Source organism: Gorilla gorilla, chromosome 15, assembly GCF_029281585.2.
Source record: "Gorilla gorilla gorilla isolate KB3781 chromosome 15, NHGRI_mGorGor1-v2.1_pri, whole genome shotgun sequence".
NCBI classification, from domain to species: Eukaryota; Metazoa; Chordata; class Mammalia; order Primates; family Hominidae; genus Gorilla; species Gorilla gorilla.
Window position 1 is genome coordinate 57,175,477 of NC_073239.2, and position 9,953 is coordinate 57,185,429.

Here is a 9,953-nt window from a genome sequence, read left to right on the forward strand (position 1 = left end):
CCATTCCATTCCATTCCATTCCATTGCATTCCATTCCATTCCGTTCTACTCGGGTTGATTCCATTCCATTCCATTCCATTCCATTCCACTCCATTCCATTCCATTCCGTTCTACTCGGGTTGATTCCATTCCATTCCATTCCATTCCATTCCACTCCATTCCATTCCATTCCATTACAATCCATTCCATTCTACTCGGGTTGATTCCATTCCATTTCATTGCATTCCATTCTATTCCATTCAATTCCATTCCATTCCATTCCATTCCATTCCATTCCATTCCATTCCATTCCGTTCCGTTCCATTCCATTCGATTCCATTCCATTCCATTCCATTCCATTCCATTCCATTCCATTGCATTCCATTCGATTCCATTCGATTCCATTCGATTCCATTCCATTCCATTCCATTCCATTCCATTCCATTCCATTCCATTCCATTCCTTTCCATTCCATTCCATTCCGTTCTACTCGGGTTGATTCCATTCCATTCCATTCCATTCCATTCCATTCCATTATATTCCATTGAATTCCATTCCATTCCATTCCATTCCATTCCATTCCATTCCATTCCATTCCATTCCATTCCATTCCATTCCATTCCTTTCTACTCGGGTTGATTCCATTCCATTCCATTCCATTCCATTCCATTCCATTCCATTCCATTCCATTCCATTCCATTCCATTCCGTTCTACTCGTGTTGATTCCATTCCATTCCATTCCATTCCATTCCATTCCGTTCCATTCGATACCATTCGATTCCATTCCATTCCATTACATTATATTCCATTCCATTCCAATCCATTGCATTCTACTCGGGTTGATTCCATTCCATTCCATTCCATTCCATTCCATTCCATTCCCTTCCATTCCATTCCATTCCATTCCATTCCATTCCATTCGGTTCCATATGATTCCATTCAATTCCATTCCATTCCATTCCAATCCATTCCATTCAACTCGGGTTGATTCCATTCCATTCCATTCCAGTCTATTCCATTCCTTTCCATTTCATTCCAGTCCATTCCATTCGATTCCATTCCATTCCTTTCCATTTCATTGCATTCCATTCCATTCCATTCCATTTCGTTCCATTCCATTCCATTCCTTTCTACTCGGGTTGATTCCATTCTATTCCATTCCATTCCATTCGATTCCATTCGATTCCATTCGATTCCATTCCATTCCATTCCATTCCATTCCATTCCATTCTATTCCATTGAATTCCATTCCATTCCATTCCATTCGATTCCATTCGATTCCATTCCATTCCATTCCATTCCATTCCATTCCATTCCATTCCATTCCATTCTACCCGGGTTGATTCCATTCCACTCCATTCCATTCCATTCGATTCCATTCGATTCCATTCGATTCCATTCCATTCCATTCCATTCCATTCCATTCCATTCCAATCCATTCCATTCTACTCGGGTTGATTCCATTCCATTCCATTCCATTCCATTCCATTCCCTTCCATTCCATTCCATTCGGTTCCATTCGATTCCATTCGATTCCATTCCATTTCACTCCATTTCATTCCTTTCCGTTCCGCTCCATTCCGTTCCGTTCCATTCCATTCCTTTCTACTCGGGTTGATTCCATTCTATTCCACTCCATTCCATTCGATTCCATTCGATTCCATTCGATTCCATTCCATTCCATTCCATTCCATTCCATGCCATTCCATTCCATGCCATTCCATTCCATTCCATTCCATTCCATGCCATTCGATTCCATTCCATTCCATTCCGTTCTACTCGGGTTGATTCCATTCCATTCTATTCCATTCCATTCCATTCCATTTCTTTGAATTCCATTCCATTCCATTCCATTCCATTCCATTCCATTCCGTTCTACTCGGGTTGATTCCATTCCTTTCCATTCCATTCCATTCCATTCCATTCCATTCCATTCCATTCCAATCCATTCCATTCTACTCGGGTTGATTCCATTCCATTCCATTCCATTCCATTCTATTCCATTGAATTAAATTCCATTCCATTCCATTCCATTCCATTCCATTCCATTCCATTCCATTCCGTTCTACTCGGGTTGATTCTATTCCCTTCCATTCCATTCCATTCCATTCCATTGAATTCCATTCCATTCCATTCCATTCCATTCCATTCCATTCCAATCCATTCCGTTCTACTCGGGTTGATTCCATTCCATTCCATTCCATTCCATTCCATTCCATTCCATTCCATACCATTCGATTCCATTCGATTCCATTCCATTCCATTCCATTCCATTCCATTCCATTCCATTCCATTCCATTCGATTCCATTCGATTCCATTCCATTCCATTCCATTCCATTCCATTCCATTCCATTCCATTCGAATCCATTCCATTCCTTTCCATTCCATTCCATTTCATTTTTTCCATTGAATTCCATTCCACTCCATTCCATTCCATTCCAATCCATTCCAATCTACTCGGGTTGATTCCATTCCATTCCATTCCATTCCATTCCATTCCATTCCATTCCATTCCATTCCATTCCATTCCATTCCATTCGATTCCATTCCATTCCATTCCATTCCATTCGATTCCATTCCATTCCATTCCATTCCATTCCATTCGATTCCATTCGATTCCATTCCATTCCATTCCATTCCATTCCATTCCTATCCATTCCATTCTACTCGGGTTGATTCCATTCCATTCCATTCCATTCCATTCCATTCCATTCCATTCCATTCCATTCCGTTCTACTCGGGTTCATTCCATTCCATTCCATTCCATTCCATTCCATTCCATTCCATTCCATTCCATTCCATTCCATTCCGTTCAACTCGCGTCCATTCCATTCCTTTCCATTCCATTCGATTCCATTCCATTCCATTCGATTCCATTCCATTCCATTCCATTCCAATGCATTCCATTCTACTCGGGTTGATTCCATTCCATTCCATTCCATTCCATTCCATTCCATTCCATTCCATTCCATTCCATTTCATTCCAGTCCATTCCATTCGATTCCATTCGATTCCATTCCATTTCATTGCATTCCATTCCATTCCATTCCATTCCATTCCATTCCATTCCATTCCATTCCGTTCCATTCCTTTCTACTCGGGTTGATTCCATTCCATTCCATTCCATTCCATTCTATTCCATTGAATTCCATTCCATTCCATTCCATTCGATTCCATTCGATTAAATTCCATTCCATTCCAGTCCATTCCATTCCATTCCATTCCATTCCTTTCGAATCCATTCCATTCCATTCCATTCCATTCCATTCCATTCCATTCCATTCCATTCCATTCCGTTCTATTCGGGTTCATTCCTTTCCATTCCATTCCATTCCAATCCATTCCATTCCGTTCTACTCGGGTCCATTCCATTCCATTCCATTCCATTCAATTCCATTCCATTCCATTGCATTGCATTCGATTCCATTCCATTCCATTCCAATCCATTCCATTCTACTCGGGTTGATTCCATTCCATTCCATTCCATTCAATTCCATTCCATTCCCTTCCATTCCATTCCATTCGGTTCCTTTCGATTCCATTCGATTCCATTCCATTTCACTCCATTCCATTCCGTTCCGTTCTGTTCCGTTCCGTTCCGTTCTATTCGGGTTGATTCCATTCTATTCCACTCCATTCCATTCGATTCCATTCGATTCCATTCGATTCCATTCCATTCCATTCCATTCCATTCCATTCCATTCCATTCCATTCCATTCCATTCCGTTCTACTCGGCTTGATTCCATTCCATTCCATTCCATTCCATTCCATTCCATTCCATTCCATTTCATTCCATTCCATTCCATTCCATTCCATTCCATTCCATTCCATTCCGTTCTACTCGGGTTGATTCCATTCCATTCCATTCCATTCCATTCCATTCCATTCCATTCCATTCCATTCCATGGAATTATATTGAATTCCATTCCATTCCATTCCATTCCATTCCATTCCATTCCATTCCATTCCATTCCATTCCGTTCTACTCGGGTTGATTCCATTCCATTCCATACCATTCCATTCCATTACTTTCCATTCGATTCCATTCGATTCCATTCGATTCCATTCCATTCAATTACATTATATTCCATTCCATTCCAATCCATTCCATTCTACTCGGGTTGATTCCATTCCATTCCATTCCATTCCATTCCATTCCATTCCCTTCCATTCCATTCCATTTGGTTCCATTCGATTCCATTCGATTCCATTCCATTCCATTCCAATCCATTCCATTCTACTCGGGTTGATTCCATTCCATTCCATTCCAGTCTATTCCATTCCTTTCCATTTCATTGCATTCCATTCCATTCGATTCCATTCCATTCCTTTCCATTTCATTGCATTCCATTCCATTCCATTCCATTCCATTCCATTCCATTCCTTTCTACTCGGGTTGATTCCATTCTATTCCATTCCATTCCATTCGATTCCATTCGATTCCATTAGATTCCATTCCATTCCATTCCATTCCATTCCATTCCATTCCATTCCATTCCATTCCATTCCGTTCCGTTCTACTCGGGTTGATTCCATTCCATTCCATTCCATTCCATTCCATTCCATTCCATTCGATTCCATTCGATTCCATTCCATTCCATTCTATTCCATTCCATTCTATTCCATTCCTATCCATTCCATTCTACTCGGGTTGATTCCATTCCATTCCATTCCATTCCATTCCATTCCCTTCCATTCCATTCCATTCGGTTCCATTCGATTCCATTCGATTCCATTCCATTTCACTCCATTCCATTCCTTTCCGTTCCGTTCCATTCCGTTCCGTTCCATTCCATTCCTTTCTACTCGGGTTGATTCCATTCTATTCCACTCCATTCCATTCGATTCCATTCGATTCCATTCGATTCCATTCCATTCCATTCCATTCCATTCCATTCCATTCCATTCCATTTCATTCCATTCCATTCCATTCCATGCCATTCCATTCCATTCCATTCCATTCCATGCCATTCCATTCCATTCCATTCCGTTCTGCTCGGGTTGATTCCATTCCATTATATTCCATTCCATTCCATTCCATTTCTTTGAATTCCATTCCATTCCATTCCATTCCATTCCGTTCTACTCGGGTTGATTCCATTCCTTTCCATTCCATTCCATTCCATTCCATTCCATTCCATTCCATTCCATTCCAATCCATTCCATTCTACTCAGGTTGATTCCATTCCATTCCATTCCATTCCATTCTATTCCATTGAATTCCATTCCATTCAATTCCATTCCATTCCATTCCATTCCATTCCGTTCTACTCGGGTTGATTCTATTCCCTTCCATTCCATTCCACTCCATTCCATTGAATTCCATTCCATTCCATTCCATTCCTTTCCATTCTATTCCATTCCAATCCATTCCGTTCTACTCGGGTTGATTCCATTCCATTCCATTCCATTCCATTCCATTCCATTCCATTCCATTCCATTCCATTCCATTCCATTCCATTCGATTCCATTCGATTCCATTCCATTCCATTCCATTCCATTCCATTCCATTCCATTCCATTCCATTACAATCCATTCCATTCTACTAGGGTTGATTCCATTCCATTTCATTCCATTCCATTCTATTCCATTGAATTCCATTCCATTCCATTCCATTCCATTCCATTCCATTCCATTCCATTCCATTCCATTCCGTTCCATTCCATTCGATTCCATTCCATTCCATTCCATTCCATTCCATTCGATTCCATTCGATTCCATTCGATTCCATTCCATTCCATTCCATTCCATTCCTTTCCATTCCATTCCATTCCGTTCTACTCGAGTTGATTCCATTCCATTTCATTCCATTCCATTCCATTCCATTCCATTCCATTCCATTATATTCCATTGAATTCCATTCCTTTCCATTCCATTCCATTCCATTCCATTCCATTCCATTCCATTCCATTCCATTCCATTCCGTTCTACTCGGGTTGATTCCATTCCATTCCATTCCATTCCATTCCATTCCATTCCATTCCATTCCATTCCATTCGATTCCATTCCATTCCATTCCATTCCGTTCCATTGCATACGATTCCATTTGATTCCATTCGATTCCATTCCATTCCATTCCATTCCGTTCATTCCATTCCATTCCATTCCATTCCTTTCCATTCCAATCCATTCCGTTCTACTCGGGTTGATTCCATTCCATTCCATTCCATTTCATTCCATTCCATTCCATTCCATTCCATTCCATTCCATTCCATTCCATTCCAATCCATTCCATTCTATTCCATTCCATTCCATTCTATTCCATTGAATTCCATTCCATTCCATTCCATTCCATTCCATTCCATTCCATTCCATTCAATTCCTTTCCATTCCATTCCGTTCTACTCGGGTTGATTCCATTCCATTCTATTCCATTCCATTCCATTCCACTCCATTCCATCCCATTCCATTCCATTCCATTCCATTCCACTCCATTCCATCCGATTCCATTCGATTCCATTCCATTCCATTCCATTCCATTTCATTCTATTCCACTGAATTCCATTCCATTCCATTCCATTCCATTCCAATCCACTCCATTCTATTCGGGTTAAGTCCATTCCATTCCATTCCATTCCATTCCATTCCATTCCATTATATTCCATTGAATTCCATTCCATTCCATTCCATTCCATTGCATTCCATTCCATTCCATTCCATTCCATTCCATTCCGTTCTACTCGGGTTGATTCCATTCCATTCCATTCCATTCCATTCCATTCCATTCCATTCCATTCCATTCCATTCCATTCCATTCCATTCCGTTCCGTTCTACTCGGGTTGATTCCATTCCATTCCATTCCATTCCATTCGATTCCATTCGATTCCATTCGATTCCATTCCATTCCATTCTATTCCATTCCATTCCATTCCATTCCTATCCATTCCATTCTACTCGGGTTGATTCCATTCCATTCCATTCCATTCCATTCCATTCCCTTCCATTCCATTCCATTCGGTTCCATTCGATTCCATTCGATTCCATTCCATTTCACTCCATTCCATTCCTTTCCGTTCCGTTCCATTCCGTTCCGTTCCATTCCATTCCTTTCTACTCGGGTTGATTCCATTCCATTCCATTCCATTCCATTCCATTCCATTCCATTCGATTCCATTCGATTCCCTTCGATTCCATTCCATTCCATTACATTATATTCCATTCCATTCCAATCCATTCCATTCTACTCGGGTTGATTCCATTCCATTCCATTCCATTCCATTCCATTCCATTCCATTCCATTAAATTCCATTGAATTCCATTCCATTCCATTCCGTTCCATTCCATTCCATTCCATTCCATTCCATTCCATTCCATTCCGTTCTACTCGGGTTGATTCCATTCCATTCCATTCCATTCAATTCGATTCCATTCGATTCCATTCGATTCCATTCCATTCCATTCCATTCCATTCCAATCCATTCCATTCTACTCGGGTTGATTCCATTCCATTCCATTCCATTCCCTTCCATTCTATTCCATTCGGTTCCATTCGATTCCATTCGATTCCATTCCATTTCACTCCATTCCATTCCTTTCCGTTCCGTTCCATTCCGTTCCGTTCCATTCCATTCCTTTCTACTCGGGTTGATTCCATTCTATTCCACTCCATTCCATTCGATTCCATTCCATTCCATTCAATTCCATTCCATTCCATTCCATTCCATTCCATTTCATTCCATTCCATTCCATTCCATGCCATTCCATTCCATTCCATTCCATTCCGTTCTACTCGGGTTGATTCCACTCCATTCCATTCCATTCCATTCCATTCCATTCCATTTCTTTGAATTCCATTCCATTCCATTCCATTCCATTCCGTTCTACTCGGGTTGATTCCATTCCTTTCCATTCCATTCCATTCCATTCCATTCCATTCCATTCCAATCCATTCCATTCTACTCGGGTTGATTCCATTCCATTCCATTCCATTCCATTCTATTCCGTTGAATTCCATTCCATTCCATTCCATTCCATTCCATTCCATTCCATTCCATTCCATTCCGTTCTACTCGGGTTGATTCTATTCCCTTCCATTCCGTTCCATTCCATTGAATTCCATTGAATTCCATTCCATTCCATTCCATTCCATTCCTTTCCATTCCATTCCATTCCATTCCATTCCGTTCTACTCGGGTTGATTCCATTCCATTCCATTCCATTCCATTCCATTCCATTCCATTCCATTGCATTCCATTCGATTCCATTCGATTCCATTCCATTCCATTCCATTCCATTCCATTCCATTCCATTCCATTACAATCGATTCCATTCGATTCCATTCCATTCCATTCCATTCCATTCCATTCTATTCGATTCCATTCGATTCCATTCGATTCCATTCGATTACGTTCCATTGCATTCCATTCCATTCCATTCCATTCCATTCCATTCCTTTCCATTCCTTTCCATTCCGTTCTACTCGGGTTGATTCCATTCCATTCCATTCCATTCCATTCCATTCCATTCCATTCCATTCCATTCCATTCCATTCCATTATATTCCATTGAATTCCATTCCATTCCATTCCATTCCATTCCATTCCATTCCATTCCATTCCAATCCGTTCTACTCGGGTTGATTCCATTCCATTCCATTCCATTCCATTCCACTCCATTCCATTCCATTCCATTACAATCCATTCCATTCTACACGGGTTGATTCCATTACATTTCATTGCATTCCATTGTATTCCATTCAATTCCATTCCATTCCATTCCATTCCATTCCATTCCATTCCATTCCATTCCATTCCATTCCATTCCATTCCATTCTATTCCATTCCATTCCATTCCGTTCAATTCCATTCGATTCCATTCCATTCCATTCCATTCCATTCCATTCCATTCCATTCCATTCGATTCCATTCGATTCCATTTGATTCCATTCCATTCCATTCCATTCCATTCCATTCCATTCCATTCCATTCCTTTCCATTCCATTCCATTCCGTTCTACTCGGGTTGATTCCATTCCATTCCATTGAATTCCATTCCATTCCATTATATTCCATTGAATTCCATTCCATTCCATTCCATTCCATTCCATTCCATTCCATTCCATTCCATTCCATTCCATTCCATTCCATTCCTTTCTACTCGGGTTGATTCCATTCCATTCCATTCCATTCCATTCCATTCCATTTCATTCCGTTCTACTCGGGTTGATTCCATTCCATTCCATTCCATTCCATTCCATTCCATTCCATTCGATACCATTCGATTCCATTCAATTCCATTACATTATATTCCATTCCATTCCAATCCATTGCATTCTACTCGGGTTGATTCCATTCCATTCCATTCCATTCCATTCCATTCCATTCCTTTCCATTCCATTCCATGCCATTCCCTTCCATTCCATTCCATTCGGTTCCATTTGATTCCATTCAATTCCATTCCATTCCATTCCAATCCATTCCATTCTACTCGGGTTGATTCCATTCCATTCCATTCCAGTCTATTCCATTCCTTTCCATTTCATTCCAGTCCATTCCATTCGATTCCATTCCATTCCTTTCCATTTCATTGCATTCCATTCCATTCCATTCCATTTCGTTCCATTCCATTCCATTCCTTTCTACTCGGGTTGATTCCATTCGATTCCATTCCATTCCATTCTATTCCATTCAAATCCATTCGATTCCATTCCATTCCATTCCATTCCATTCCATTCCATTCCATTCTATTCCATTGAATTCCATTCCATTCCATTCCATTCCATTCCATTCCATTCCATTCCATTCCATTCCATTCCATTCCATTCCATTCCATTCCACTCCATTCCGTTCTACTCGGGTTGATTCCATTCCATTTCATTCCATTCCATTCAATTCCATTCGATTCCATTCGATTCCATTCCATTCCATTCCATTCCATTCCATTCCATTCCCATCCATTCCATTCTACTCGGGTTGATTCCATTCCATTCCATTCCATTCCATTCCATTCCATTCCATTCCATTCTATTCCATT